The sequence below is a fragment of the Fundulus heteroclitus genome, chromosome 11 (assembly GCF_011125445.2).
Source record: "Fundulus heteroclitus isolate FHET01 chromosome 11, MU-UCD_Fhet_4.1, whole genome shotgun sequence".
In the NCBI taxonomy this organism is placed as follows: Eukaryota; Metazoa; Chordata; class Actinopteri; order Cyprinodontiformes; family Fundulidae; genus Fundulus; species Fundulus heteroclitus.
Genome location: NC_046371.1, coordinates 19692612 through 19706625, shown reverse-complemented (window position 1 = coordinate 19706625; position 14014 = coordinate 19692612). Strand labels below are relative to the sequence as shown.

Genomic DNA, 14014 nt, shown 5'->3' with positions numbered 1-14014 from the left:
GGAGGACCTGAAAATGTATGTGACAGAGATGTCAAAACTTATAGAGGAAGGAAACGGAAGGACAAATTAATGAACCGAGCGAGGCAATTCGCTGCAGGAGAGTAAACTGATGTCTGTGATTATTTATTTTTTTGATGAGACCATCACAATCGTTTTGTATGACATGCAAATGTCAGTAATGGTTTAATTTTTATGTTGCGTCTTGTTGAACTATATCCAATGAACAAGTACTTAATTCTTTACTTTCTTCTTACAGTTTATCCTTCTCTGAAAAACTGTTAAATATTAAGAATCAGTTTACATCAATTTCCCAAGTTTCATTCAAATATGTGTGCATTACATTTTTGTCAGGTAATCTTCTGCTGATACAATTGGTTTTAAAACAGGAAATTACCAACCTTTCAAACATTAAATATTTTGTTCCCTAGTCCTTTAACAAAGGGGAAACATACTTCCCTGAGATTGTGAAATACAAAGAGGAGACACTTGGATCAATCAGTTTTTGCTCTTCCTAAGTCAGAGGTTTTACCCTCTTTTTAACACAAAGTTCAAGTGGGGGGGTGAATACTTCAGCAAGGCATGGTACATAATGACTGATTGCAGTATGAGTATAATTTATGACATCTTTTAACCTCGTCAGTATTATCTCTGCTGTCTAAATATATATTTTTTTAATATGAGTGTTTCCCATTTGCAAGTTTGCAGGCCATTCATGGGGCTTACTATGAAGTTCAGCTGTTTAACTCATTTCAGAACATTTACTACTGCCCAAAATAGGAGTCAGTCAATAAAATGGTACATGGGACACATGCACTTCATTGGGGTGAATTATTCTGCAAGACTCGCTAAGCAGTGAAGCCCAACTTCCTACAAACTACAGCATGCAGGTTGCATAATTCATGGTTTGGCTAATGAGCTGTGAGTGAAAAGGTATCATATCGATGAAGTGAGGGGAGCCAGAGGGGTCAGTCAGTCTCTGTGTGGGATAAAGCGTACACTTCATTAGTGTCCTGGAGAGTGCCAGCTCCTGGGGTGCAGCGCAAGACACACATGGACAGGAGATGTTTATTAAACTTCCATGCCAACAAATCAGAAAACATTCGGGATTTTTTTATTTTTATTTAATTTTTTCTCAGCATGCCACTGTGGAAATATCTGGGTTTCTGGTTGGATTTTTAAATAAAAAGGGAATAAATAGGGAATAACTAAATAAATAAAAAATGCTCTTACAATCCAAAGTGTACTCTTTGATGAACTCTAAACAAATCTCATCCTTGCTCTGCAGGTGGTGCCTTGCTATTGGTGTAATGAAAACAGAAGAGACGTCTCATTGGAAAGAAAAACTTGGATGCTGTAAGTCTAAAAAACAACCACTGAACACAAAAAAAACACAGTGAAGAATATTTAGGGAAACGCATTACAATGGGAGTATATTTCTGCATATTTCTACTGAATCTGAAGATAAACAAAACAAAATCCACACCACCCAATCTGCATGTGCACATTAACTCTATAATGCTACAAAAACAACAAAAATGAACTGTTGCTGAGATATGTTAATACATTTAATGGAAATGGGTCCTTTTTCAGTTAGAGTATTAAAAGATGTTTACATGCAAATCTGTAATAGTACACATGAAAAAAGGCAAGGACTTATTAAACAGATGGCAACAACAGCAAGTATATATATATATATAATATTATATATATATATATATATATATATATATATATATATATATATATATATATAGTACGTTTTATAAGACAATTAACTCTGGCGACAGACTTAGCACATTTTTGTCTCATACATAGGCACTAAATGCAAAGGAAAATTAATACCAGATGATATCTAAGTACATACACAGTTATCCATTATCCTGGTGACGTCCCAAAACCTGTCCTGAGGGGTCTTCCCCTCCCCTTGTTGTTATTTAATCTACTGAGCATACATCTATAAGATGCAGTTTCAGTCACTGCACCAACCCGTTCTTTCACCTTTGACCTTACTGATGCCTTCCGATGTCTTAAAATTACCCGGCAAGCTGTTGTTGTACCATCTGAAACTACAGAAAAATTACATTTGGATATATTGGGTACCTGAGCTTCATCCCCCACTAAGCAGAGCTCTAGATCTCTTCTCCAAACCAGTTACAAAAAATATCAAGAATTGGAGTCTAAAAAGGTCCAATTAAAACACAATCCCACATACAGTGGCAGAAAGTACTAGTTTCCATCCTCTTTACATTTTCCAACACAAATCATCATCCAGGAGCTTTAAGCCTATACAATCTAGATGATGTGGCAGTAGCATCTATGTAATATGTTATACTGTGTAAGTTATCTCACCTTTGTTCTGAACTTTCACTTTCAATCTCTCCCAAAGGTCCCTCTGAACAAGTATCTTTAACTGATTGGAGTTGTAATTTTTCCTGCTGTTACAATACTTTTACTTATTATTCAGTAATTTCTAGCATGTTTCCAACTGATTTGAAGCTAATCATCTCTTCAATATCCCCCTTTTTTGCCTGTCTAGCCTCTTTCGTATACAGCTTGGTATAATTAGCTTCTATAACCATCTCATTAAACCATAGAATTTTTCTACCCTTCCTGTTTTGTACCACAGAAGTTGCATCAGACTTTTTGTTAACAAAAAACAGAGCTGTAAGTCCTAAAGAGGAATCAATCTTGCATTATAATGTGTGGAAATTAAGAATGTGCGTTAAGCAGTATAAAAAAAAAATTGACCAGATAGCTTTTACATGCGTCAATCTCATTTAATGCGTGCCCTTGACTGTAGTTCAACAAGCAGGTGAATAAATGGCCAGGTCATTGCACTGAGTCAGAAATGTGGAAATGCTTGTTAGACCCATGAAATTAGGAAACCTGAGAAACAAACAGACCTTCTGTAACTACAGGCCTTAATATTGACTGTAAGTCTTGTAGCACAAGCACAGGACAGAGACAAGCTGATCTTTTTCTGTATATTTGTTACTGTTTGTAGAAGCCAAGCAATGATTTATTTGTTTGGAGAGGAAAGTCAGTGGTCAAACTGGGCTGATGCCCTATTTAGTGTGAAAGAGGAAGTTGTTTGAAGCTGCCTTTCTGTATAGATGTGGGGACTTTTGCTCAAAGTGCCTTTAAAATCCTCTGAGATTGTCTAAAATGCTGGGATGAAAGCTCTGCCTTCTTAAACAGATAATTAGATGTAAAACAGTTTGTCTTGTTGAAATTTTAACTCATGCTTTTATTTAAGAGTCTATATTTAAAAAACCCTAAATTTGTTCAGAGTAGACCTTTAAATATTTTATAAAGCTAAACAGTGTTCTGTTCTAGTTTAGATATCACCTAAAATCATCTACAATTATGGTTTAAAATAATTCTGCAGAAACTGTACTCCCAAAGTGTGGCAGCTTTTCTAAACAGGACATGCAACCCACCCGGAAATGGAAAATTGCCAACAGCAGCTTGAGTAAACAATTAATAGTCCAAGGTGGTTACCCAGCCCCCAAATCTGCCTGAACATCTGTGGGATGCACTAGAGCAAAACCCAATCCCACCCACCCACAGTAAAGATGCGCTGCCAACACATCTACTTTAAGAGAGACTGGAAATGTCAAGAACTCCATGTGCAAGGGAAGATGGGTTGAGCTGTTTTGGTGAGATGAGAGGGAGCTTTAGATTGGAAGGCTAGTACTTTTTCATGGTTTACAGCCGACTGAAACAAAAAGCAATAATGACGTGACATTTTTTTTTTCTTTTTCCCAGTTTTAAATATATATATATATATATATAGATATATATATATCTATATAGATATATATATATATATTATAGGTTTAACTTAATGAATTGGAATGTCATCAAAAGGTTGAAACAGAGGATTTATAATACACAAATGTTCTGTTAGGGACATTTTATGGCCTAGAGACAATCATTGAGAAGACTGCTGACCTAATAGTTTTCCCACACAGGGAGGCACGAAAGGTCAAAAAAGATGCGCAAACAGATTTTGGGAGGATTGGGAAGGCCGATCTAGGTAGGATTCTAGGGTATTGTGATTGAAGGTAGTGCTTAAATAGCCACAACACATATATGTATCCAGGATATGCGGTAACTCTCTCAGATTCTTGTTTTAAGCGACTCCTGGAACACAGACAAGAAGCGTCTTACCTGGGCTAAGATGGAAAAGCCCTGAAGCGTTGCTCAAGTCCAAAAATTATGAAAGTAAATGTAACATTTAATTTGGAAAATAAGCAGCCACAGTCTCAAGGAAGGGTGGAGATAGAGCTACTTGGACATTTTTCATGTAAAAATATAATATTTTCCAGACTAAAAGTTCCTGTGTTTTAATATTTTTAACCAAAAAGTAAGGTATCAATGCAAAACTTTACTATACATTTAGACTAAATAATAGTAAATTTCTAGAGGGGTACAGCTCTGAATACAGAACTTGGAAAAACCAGACAGTAATGAAGTTGATTAATGGATTTGATGGATGAATGGATGGATGGATGTATGGATGGATAGATATAACATTTAAATGGAAAAGGAAATAAAGCCTTGACCTACAACTCATCCCTGTATCATTGTTTATATGATTTTTAATTAATTGTCAGTACAAAATAAGTCAATATTAGGATCATTTATACAAAGATGGGTAAAATAACCCAGCAACAAATAAAAAAAGATTTAAGATCCAGTCACCCACAAGTAAAAAAAACAAAACAACTCTCATCCTCTGCACTTAACTACCAATTACCTGGGAGCACCCTAAAAAACTACCGACCCCTGCTCAACAGTTAGAACAAATCATGTGGCAAAAGCAGGATAGACCAGACATCAAGGAACAAACCATTTTCTTTCCATTTCTCACCATCTGGCAACTACCTTGGACATTACCACCCCCCCGGCCAAACAAACACAGACAATAACCTTCCGAAAGCTAAAGTCACTCTCTCCTGACTCACTCTCTTCCTCTTCCTCCACTGCAATCTCTAGCTCCCCTCTTCCCCACACTCCCTCCTCCTGTCTTAATAAGTTAGCCCCTCTTAAAACATCTACAATCTCTTTCTCCACCTCAGCCCCATGGTACACCCCTGAACTTCATGAACTCAAAAAAGAATCACCCAAAATGTGAGCGTCTCCATAAAAAAAACAGGTCTCACGGCCCATGCCCAAGCTTACAAACGTTTCGTCAACACTTACAACTCAGCACTCAAATCTGCCCACTCTAAATTCTACGTGGACTTTATCCATTCTAATTCCTCAAACCCTCCACTCTATTTTATACATTTACAAAACTCACCAAACCACAAGATAACATTACCTCTACATTCACAATAGAACACTGCCATAACGTCCTGACATCTTTTCATACAAAAATACAAACCATTCACAGCTCGCTGACATCCACCTCCTCCACGTCTCCACTGGTGCCTACAGTTTTCTCTCTTACATCCCTCAGCTTCACTTTCCAGCATGATGTGCACTCTTTCTCTCCCCTGTCCCTCTCAGACACTACCAAACATTACATAGACATGAAATTTTCATCCTGTCATTTTGACATTGGAATTTTGACATTCCATCTCCCCTCCTTAAAACCTGTATTCTCACCCTTGTCCATCTCATAACTCATATCATAAACACTTCCCTTATCGGTTCCCCATTGAAACTTGCCACCATTACACCTCTACTAAAAAAAAACTGGCCTCAATCCTGATCACCTTCACAACTTCAGACCCATCTCAAATCTTCTGTTAGCCACAAACATCCTGGAACGCTCAGTTATCTCCCAACTCAACTAACATCTTCACGCCTCCCAACTGTTTGAAACTTTTCAATCTGGATTCTGCACCCACCACAGCACATACACTGCTCTGCTTAGAGTCACCAATGACTTCTTCCTTGTCGCGGACTCTGGTTCCATATCCATCCTTCTTCTTCTTGACCTCTCCGACGCTTTCAATACAATAGATGACAACATTGTTCTCCACCGTCTTCAGTCCATTGGCATCTCGGGTACAGCACTCCTTTGGTTTATCTCCTACCTCTCCGACCATTGCCATTTTGTTTTTTATTAACAAGATTATGTAGAATAACTCCCTCGCCACTCATGTTGCTCTCCAAGGTTCGGTATTGGGGCCCCTCCTCTTCATTATTCACATGTTACCCCTTGGACAGATTATTTGGCATCACAGACTCTATTTTCACTGTTATGTTGATGACACTCGACTTTACATATCTACAAAATCAGTCACCCCAAGCCATTCTCTCCACTATCACCTACTGCATCTCAAAAATTAAAACCTGGATGGACTATAATTTTCTAAAACTCAACAGCAACAAAACAGAACTCCTCATCACCAGTCCCAAATCACCCCTCCCCCTCTGTTCAAAACTTCAGGCTTACTTTTGACGGTCACGATGTCTCCCCCACCTCCTCCGTTTGTAACCTTGGCGTCATCCTGGACTCTTCCCACTTCCCTCATTTCATACACATATCAGCCATATGACCAAAACGTCTTTCTTCCACCTATGCAACATTGCCCGTCCCTGTACATCCTTCTCCCAGTCTGCAGCTGAAATCTTCATATATGCCTTCATCACCTTCAGACTCAACTACTGCAATAGCCTCCTCTACGGTCTTCCCTCCCCTCATCTCCAAAAATTACAATACATAAAGAACTCTGCCGCCAGCCTACTCACCCGCACCTGGTCTGGAGATCACATCACCCCGGTCCTCCAACAGCTTCACTGGCTTCCTGTCCAATACCGCATGCAGTACAAGCTTCTTCTCCTCACCTACAAGTCCCTTCATAATATGGTCCCTCCATATCTAACTGACCTTGTGAAACCCCACCGCCCCTCCCGCTCCCTCCGCTCTGCAGACACCAACCTCCTCACACCCATTACCCACACCAAACACCCTACCTTGGGGGATTGAGCCTTCGCTGACGCTGCCCCCAACCCTTTGGAACTCACTGCCCCAAACTATCAGGAACTCATTACAGAACTTTAAATCACATCTCAAAACCCACCAATTTAAACTTGGTTTTCTGTAGTATGTAATTGATCACTTATGTGTTTTTAAATGATTGTGTAAAGGATTTTTGAGTGTTTACAAAAGTGCAACATAAGTTAGTTCTATTATTATTATTATTATTATTATTATTATTATTATTATTGTTATTATTATTATAAGCCTAAACAGCTCCCTAGATCATAAAGTGAAAGTGAGAGGTTTATCCTTGATCCAGTAAATAATACATTTCTGAGAGAGCAACAATAATTTATTGCATAGTTTACACCACAAAAGCTGTTTCTGCCGAAGGCAAACAAAGAATAAAAGAAAAATCCAGGGACCCTTTTGATCCAGTTCTTAAAATGTTGCTCAGTTCTTCAGATATGGAAGAACCTTTTAATTATTTACATTGCCAGAAATAATGGCAGAAGGCAGCAATATCTTTTTGACGTATGATAAATAAAGGGGAGACATGAGGTCTGATCTTATGCAAAACATTAGAAGTTATATTTAGACGATGCACAATTTTGTACTGAGTTTCTCACAAGCAGTTCCAGGTAAAAGTAGACATAACAATACTAATGGATTCTTTCCAGTCATCCCCAATATATTATATTTAGCTCTCCCTCCCATTTCTATATAGTTTTCAGTGTACCGGCACTCTGAGCATACAGTAATGAATCATAAGCGGAAATTCAATGAGTTCTATCTTTTTGTTTCATAAGAGGTTTCTCCAAATCATTATACATAGTTGTTGTTGGAAATTTCAAACATTTTGATAGAACAAAATGACAAATCTGGAAAAAGCCAATAAAGTAATCTCTAGGATTACTAAAACATGACTGCAGTTGTTGAAAATTCGTTAATGTTTTGATACCAGTTGCCAATCATCTGTAACCCACTGTCAAAACACATACCAAAGATACTGGAGCAAAGTCTCAATTAAAAAATAGAAAAAAGATGACAGACGTCATACAAAAGAATAAAGGCAGTAATTCACACAAAGGGAAGTACGACCCAGTATTAATTTCATATGCAGGACAGTAAATGGGCATAGTTTTCAGAAAGCTGACATTTGTGTAACTTATGTAATGTTCTAAATTAAAAAAAATATATCTTTCTGTTTTTGATTAGCTGTAAGCCATGATCATCCACAAAACAATTGAAATATAGCACTTTGTGTGAATCTATGTAGTATAGGAGTTGTACTTGTTCAATTAAATTACATTACATTATATTATCTCTGCCATGATATTCTAATTCAATGAGAACCAGCAATCAGAACACATCATACAGTTTGTTACGCTACCAGGCCTCTTGAAATGCTCTTTTACATTTAAATTATGAGCTATAAAATATTTTTTTTTATATTGGCATTAACAGAATCTGCTAATCTGTATTATATCAGGTGCACCAAATGCATTAATGATAATAATGTAAAGAACACAACAGGTCATGGTTAGGATAACGGCTCGGCAAGGGAAGTCGGGGGGGAAGGGTCTTTAATAACATGTTTTTCAGCTGTTTTGCGTCTCACTCACCCGGGCTGTTCCACTGCTGCTCTTTGTCCATGTTTGACACTTCAAAGGGAGAGAGGAAGGCAAAGTCAGAGAAAGCCGGAGACAAACAGCACAGGAACCAAAGAGGGAAAATTGAAGTGGAGAGAGACATGGTGTCAGAAACTGACAAAAAATATTGAAAATCTAAGCAGGATGTTTTATTCTTAATAAGAATGGGGATTCAAGTGCCCTGCCTGGGCTGAATTATGTGCACAGTATATTTTTGCTGTACCACTGAACAAAGAGTTTGGCATCAGAACAGAGGCACAAAAGAGAAAGAGGAGTTAAAAGTAGACGTGCTTTCATACCTTCACTTTCAATATCATCAACAGCATCATTGACTAGACGTATGACTGTGACTATGGATGCTAGAAGGGAAACACAAAGAAAAACAGAAGAAAAGAAACGTCAGTGCGTCTTCATTATATGTTGCTGAAATATATAAGAATGCAATTGAGGCCGTAGGAGCACATGTTGAAAAGACAAGGTGGGAACGTGTTACTCTTTAATACACCCAAGTATATACATACATAAGTACATACACATGCACATGTGCATATATATATATATATATATATATATATATATATATATATATATATATATATATATATATATATATATATATATATGAATACAATTTCTTTCTGAGTGTGTGGGCTTTTGGGCGCTCAATAAGGAAAGCAGCTTGTTTTTAATACAGCTGCTCAGATTAGACAGGAAGGACAGCATCGACCAACCTATACATAGCTAATAAAATGAGTAAATAAACATAAATTTACTTTATTGGGATAAAAGACACAACAGACACTTGATGTGTGCAATACAGTTCGGATACAACCCAAGAAACATGCACACTAATCAGATTTTTTTTGTATACATTTTAATTTACTGCAGTTAGTCAAGTGTTGTTAAAGTCAACCCCCCGCCCCCCAGTACGTTTACAATAGGCTTGTGTTAAACAAAATTGGCTCATACAATAAATAATAATGTTAAATTTGAGATAACACAAGATCTTGTGGTCGTGCATATAAATTCTGAAGCAAAATACCAAATTATTCTACAAGACCTCTTAAATACTACATTGCTACACATAATAAATCCACTCATGCTATATAAAGTTAGCTTATCCAGCTAAAGCAAGTTTAGGAAAATAAAGGTGATGGGTCTCCAAGGGAACACAGACCAGGAACAGTGTAAAATATGTCAGAAGTGGAGCAAGTGAAGGCTGTAGTGCTTCAGATGCAGTTCTGGGTTCTTGTGTGACCTCCTGAATGAGTTGTCAATGTGCTCTTGGAGTAATTGTAGCTGGTCGCAACACCTGAAGGTTCACTACAGTTCCACATTTTCTCTATTAGATGTTGATGGCTACCACTGTGGGTTTAGGATTCCTAACCAATGGAATTGGTTTTGAGATCATTGATGGGCTGATATTAGTGAATGGATTGGTTTCTTAACTGTTTTGTCATTTCTTTAGATCGGGGCATGATGTGTTGCTTTTTGAGATCATTTAGCTCAATTTATACTGCCAGACTGGTTCTTTTTAAGTGATTTCTTGATCGTACACATCTGGCAGTAATAAGGCCTGGGTGCAGCTAGCACCGATATCAAATAAATGTGGGTTAGCATAGTTAATTCATAATAGGGCCTTGTTGTTTTGGATAGTCTTTATTTTCCTGTATTACCAGAATTGTTTTTTAATCATTTAGAAATTATGTTTAGTTTTAGCTCCAGTTATCTTTGTGTGGTTCTAAGATTTGTGTCATGATCTGAAACACCACAAACCACAAGCAACCTGTATGGGACAAGTACTTTTTTACAGTATCACCTACAGTCAATAATGAACCACTGAGAGGCCCAATGTGCTGTCAAGTGGTTTCAGCCATCTATTCCTACCATTGTCATCAACCGACTCAGAGGTGTAGGAACTGAGGGAGCGCTCTTCAGAGGTGGAGTCTGAGAGACATGCCACTTCTTCCTCCACCAGCTCTGGAACATACAATACAAATATAAATCATATAAATCAGAAATGAAATTATAATCATAGAAATTATATTAAAATCATATGAATTATAATGAAAATTATGTAAAAAATATATACTATTGAAACATTTAACTTTGTATTTATATGATTAAATAGCACTGGACACATTAAGCTTTAGACTTACATCATTTAGTGAAACAAATCAATCACATAATTTCTATGTGTATTTGAACCAAGTAATTACAAAAAAAACTGAGCTTTGTAGATTTAAGAAATCCTCTTTTGAGAACAATGTAAAAAGTGTAGCATACAGATGTATATTTTTTATGTGCAGGGTCACTTACAAGCCAATCCCCCCCCCCTTTTGTTTTAGAGCCAACAGATGACTGAGGACCTGATTATGTCAGAAAAATTAAGATCAATGCAGGGAGACATCGAAAAAATCCAGTAAAGATACTCTGAGGTTGAGAAGAAACAGAGGCTTTTTCATAGAAGATGACTATAAGAGATGTATGAAAATAGTCAACGTTTCATATTGATGGGCTCCATCCGAATACCCATAATAATAGCTTCTGGCTCCTGCTTCTAGCTCCTGTTTCTTGACCTTTCATGTGGTCAACAGTAAGAACTCTGTCGTGTGCAGGAAGGGAGCTTTAGACTGCTGTGCTGATTGACAGCCTTTAACTCTGACGTCATTACCTGACAGAAACGCACATGGATGATGCGGGTCAAATCCAGGCCTACAGCTGTCAGAAAATTAACTACAGAGTATGCGATATGTTCTCTTTGGACATTTTTGTTGACTTGCCGACGTCACGGGGTTCCTAGGTAAAACTAGCCGTGGGAGGGAGCATACAGGCTACTTTTCCTACCTTCTTCTTTACTAACTGCACTATGCAGATGGCACTAATCATTTCGACCGTTGACACACTTCCTGCTCTATAAGGGTATTCGGATTGAGCCATGGAAGAAGAGTCTGGAAAGAATGGATCTGACTGAGAATGCTCCTTTTGTCTTAAGCGTCAGATAAAAAAAAAAAATATTTCCACCTAACTAAAAATCCAATTTCCATGTAGCCAGCTCTGGATGGAAAGCGGACAGCCTGACAGGATCATTCATTCACTTCTGAATACATTTTGATAAACAATTTAATTTGGGTTTGCAGTGCCTGCTTTATCTGTGAGTCTTTTGTTGAGAGAGCTACCTCTGAAATGAAGCACTTTTAGTTTGTGTGCTCATTTTACTGCCATCTGGAACAACGATAGGTATTAAGCTGATATCCAGCATATTTGTTCATCTGTTTCTCTTCAGAGCAAGATTGAAAAAAAAAAAAACATTTCAAAGGGAAGAGATTCCTTAAAATATTAATTAACTGACGGATAAGGTGATGAATCAGGACTGAGAGGAAAGCTTGAGCACCCAAGTTTTGAAAAACGTGGATGCAAAGTAGAGGCCAAAGCTCTTTCTTCAAGACCTAAACCTGACACTTTATGTGGGAAGGCGAGTCAACTTAAATTTCATGTGGAGAAATCTACCAGATTCTTTTGGTCACCTTTGACGTGCATGTCGACAGAGGTGCTTTTCAAAGAAACGGATGCTTACAAATCAGCGTGATCCCTGATGCCGCTTTTCTTTGCAGTTATTTAGAAGGCTGTATCTACTCAAAGCCCCGGCTTGCTTCTGAGTGACTGTCTGTCAGACAAGTCTCGAAAGGGCACAGCAGGTACTTGGGTGTTGCAATGAGTTGGCATGTGGCTGTTAAACCTGTCTGCAACACGGTCTGTTGAACCCAGGCAGAGACAGGTACATTGCTCTTCCAGGTGCTCTAATTTCAAAGCAATATAATGCCTGGTTTCACATAATTATTTCAAATGTAAGAGGGATGGGAAAGGCAGAAGGAACGGAACTCAAGGTTCCAAAAACTGATCTTTTTTGCAGACTAAAACTGCATAGAATTAAAAAGTTGCAACTTTGCCTATGTGATTAAAGGAACAATAAGCAATAATATCTTTTATGTAGAAGGAACTAAAAAAAAATAGTGATTCAATTCAATTCAAAAACACTTTAATAGCCACCAAAGGGAAATTCAATTTTGGTGTAATTCATGGGGATTTTTTCCGCAGGTTTTTGTAGATGGTGATGGGTGCAGGCAAGAAGGATATCTTGTAGCGGTTTGTCTTACAGCGGCTCTGGACAGGCCTCTGACTGAAGACACTGTTGTTGTACAACAGTCTGATGAAGAGGATTCTTAGGGTTGTCCATAATTTTCAGCATTTTGTAAAGAATCCTTCTTTGAAAAGTCATCTCTAGAGATTCTAGAAGGGTCCCCAGATCAGAGCCCACCTAGTTTATCAGATTGTTGAGCTTTTTTAAAGGCAAGGAAAGGCAACTTTATTTGCATAGCACATTTCAGTACAAGGACATCGCAGAGTGCTTTACATGATTAAAACATAGGGGAAAAAATAGACCAAAAGCAAATAAAAAACAGTTGGAATAAAATGTAGAACAATTGAAACAAAATAAATGAATGCATTTATTCCGCTAGAATTCAGTTTGCAGGCAAAGTTAGTGAGATTCCCTCGAAGAGATCATATCACATCAGGGCGGGGCTGATAGTAGCCTAAGGTTTAGACCCAGACACTAAGTTGACAGCAAGTTGGGTCTTGAGGTAAAGTCACATTGCTTTATTAAAACTATTTTTAACTAGTCTTAAATAGAAGAAATATAGTGAAATAGGTGCTGTGGATCCTTAAAGTCATCATTGTGTGTTTAATTTGGATTATTGAAATGAATATTATTAATCATTATTATTGGATTATTGAAATGATTTAACCTGTGAGGTTGAATAATATCAATAATACTCGGGAACTGAAGTCTCCATTTTGGGGAGAAAAAAGGAAACACTCTGCTACATTTCTGCAACCATTTCAAGGCAATCATTCAAACAATGTTTTAATACAACTGGTAACTGTAGTTTTAGAACTGTTTGGTATACACTTGTGTATATTCCTAAAACAGTAACGAATTGTGATTTTTCTTTTTTTTTTTTTTTGCATTGTAACATACAATCTAAAACTAAGTAAGAAATGTAACTTTTTTTTAGTCTGCAGCTGTTGAAGCTGTCAGTTGAACCCTAGATATTTATTTATTAAGTGAATGTTTTTGTTTATATATATATATATATATATATATATATATATATATATATATATATATATATATATATATATTATTCCTTTTTTAAGCCAATTCTGAAAACAAAAAAGCCAATTTTTTAAAGTCAATGAGATCCTGCATTGTGCATTTCATCTCTATGGCAGATTTTCTCTTCAGATTATTAAAGACTAATCAATCTTTATGCCGTTTAGGGTTTGCCCTTCTATTTACAGCCATGAGGTGAATGATGCCTGGACATCACCCTCAGCTTTCTAGAGCCACGCTATGTAT

General features: G+C 37.2%; 1 protein-coding gene across 1 annotated transcript in view; it reads right to left on the bottom strand.

Annotated features, from left to right (window-relative positions):
- The window catches only part of LOC105922684 (protocadherin Fat 3), a 160314-nt gene that overhangs the window by 32682 nt on the left and 113618 nt on the right, over positions 1 to 14014 (bottom strand). The window lies entirely within an intron of this gene.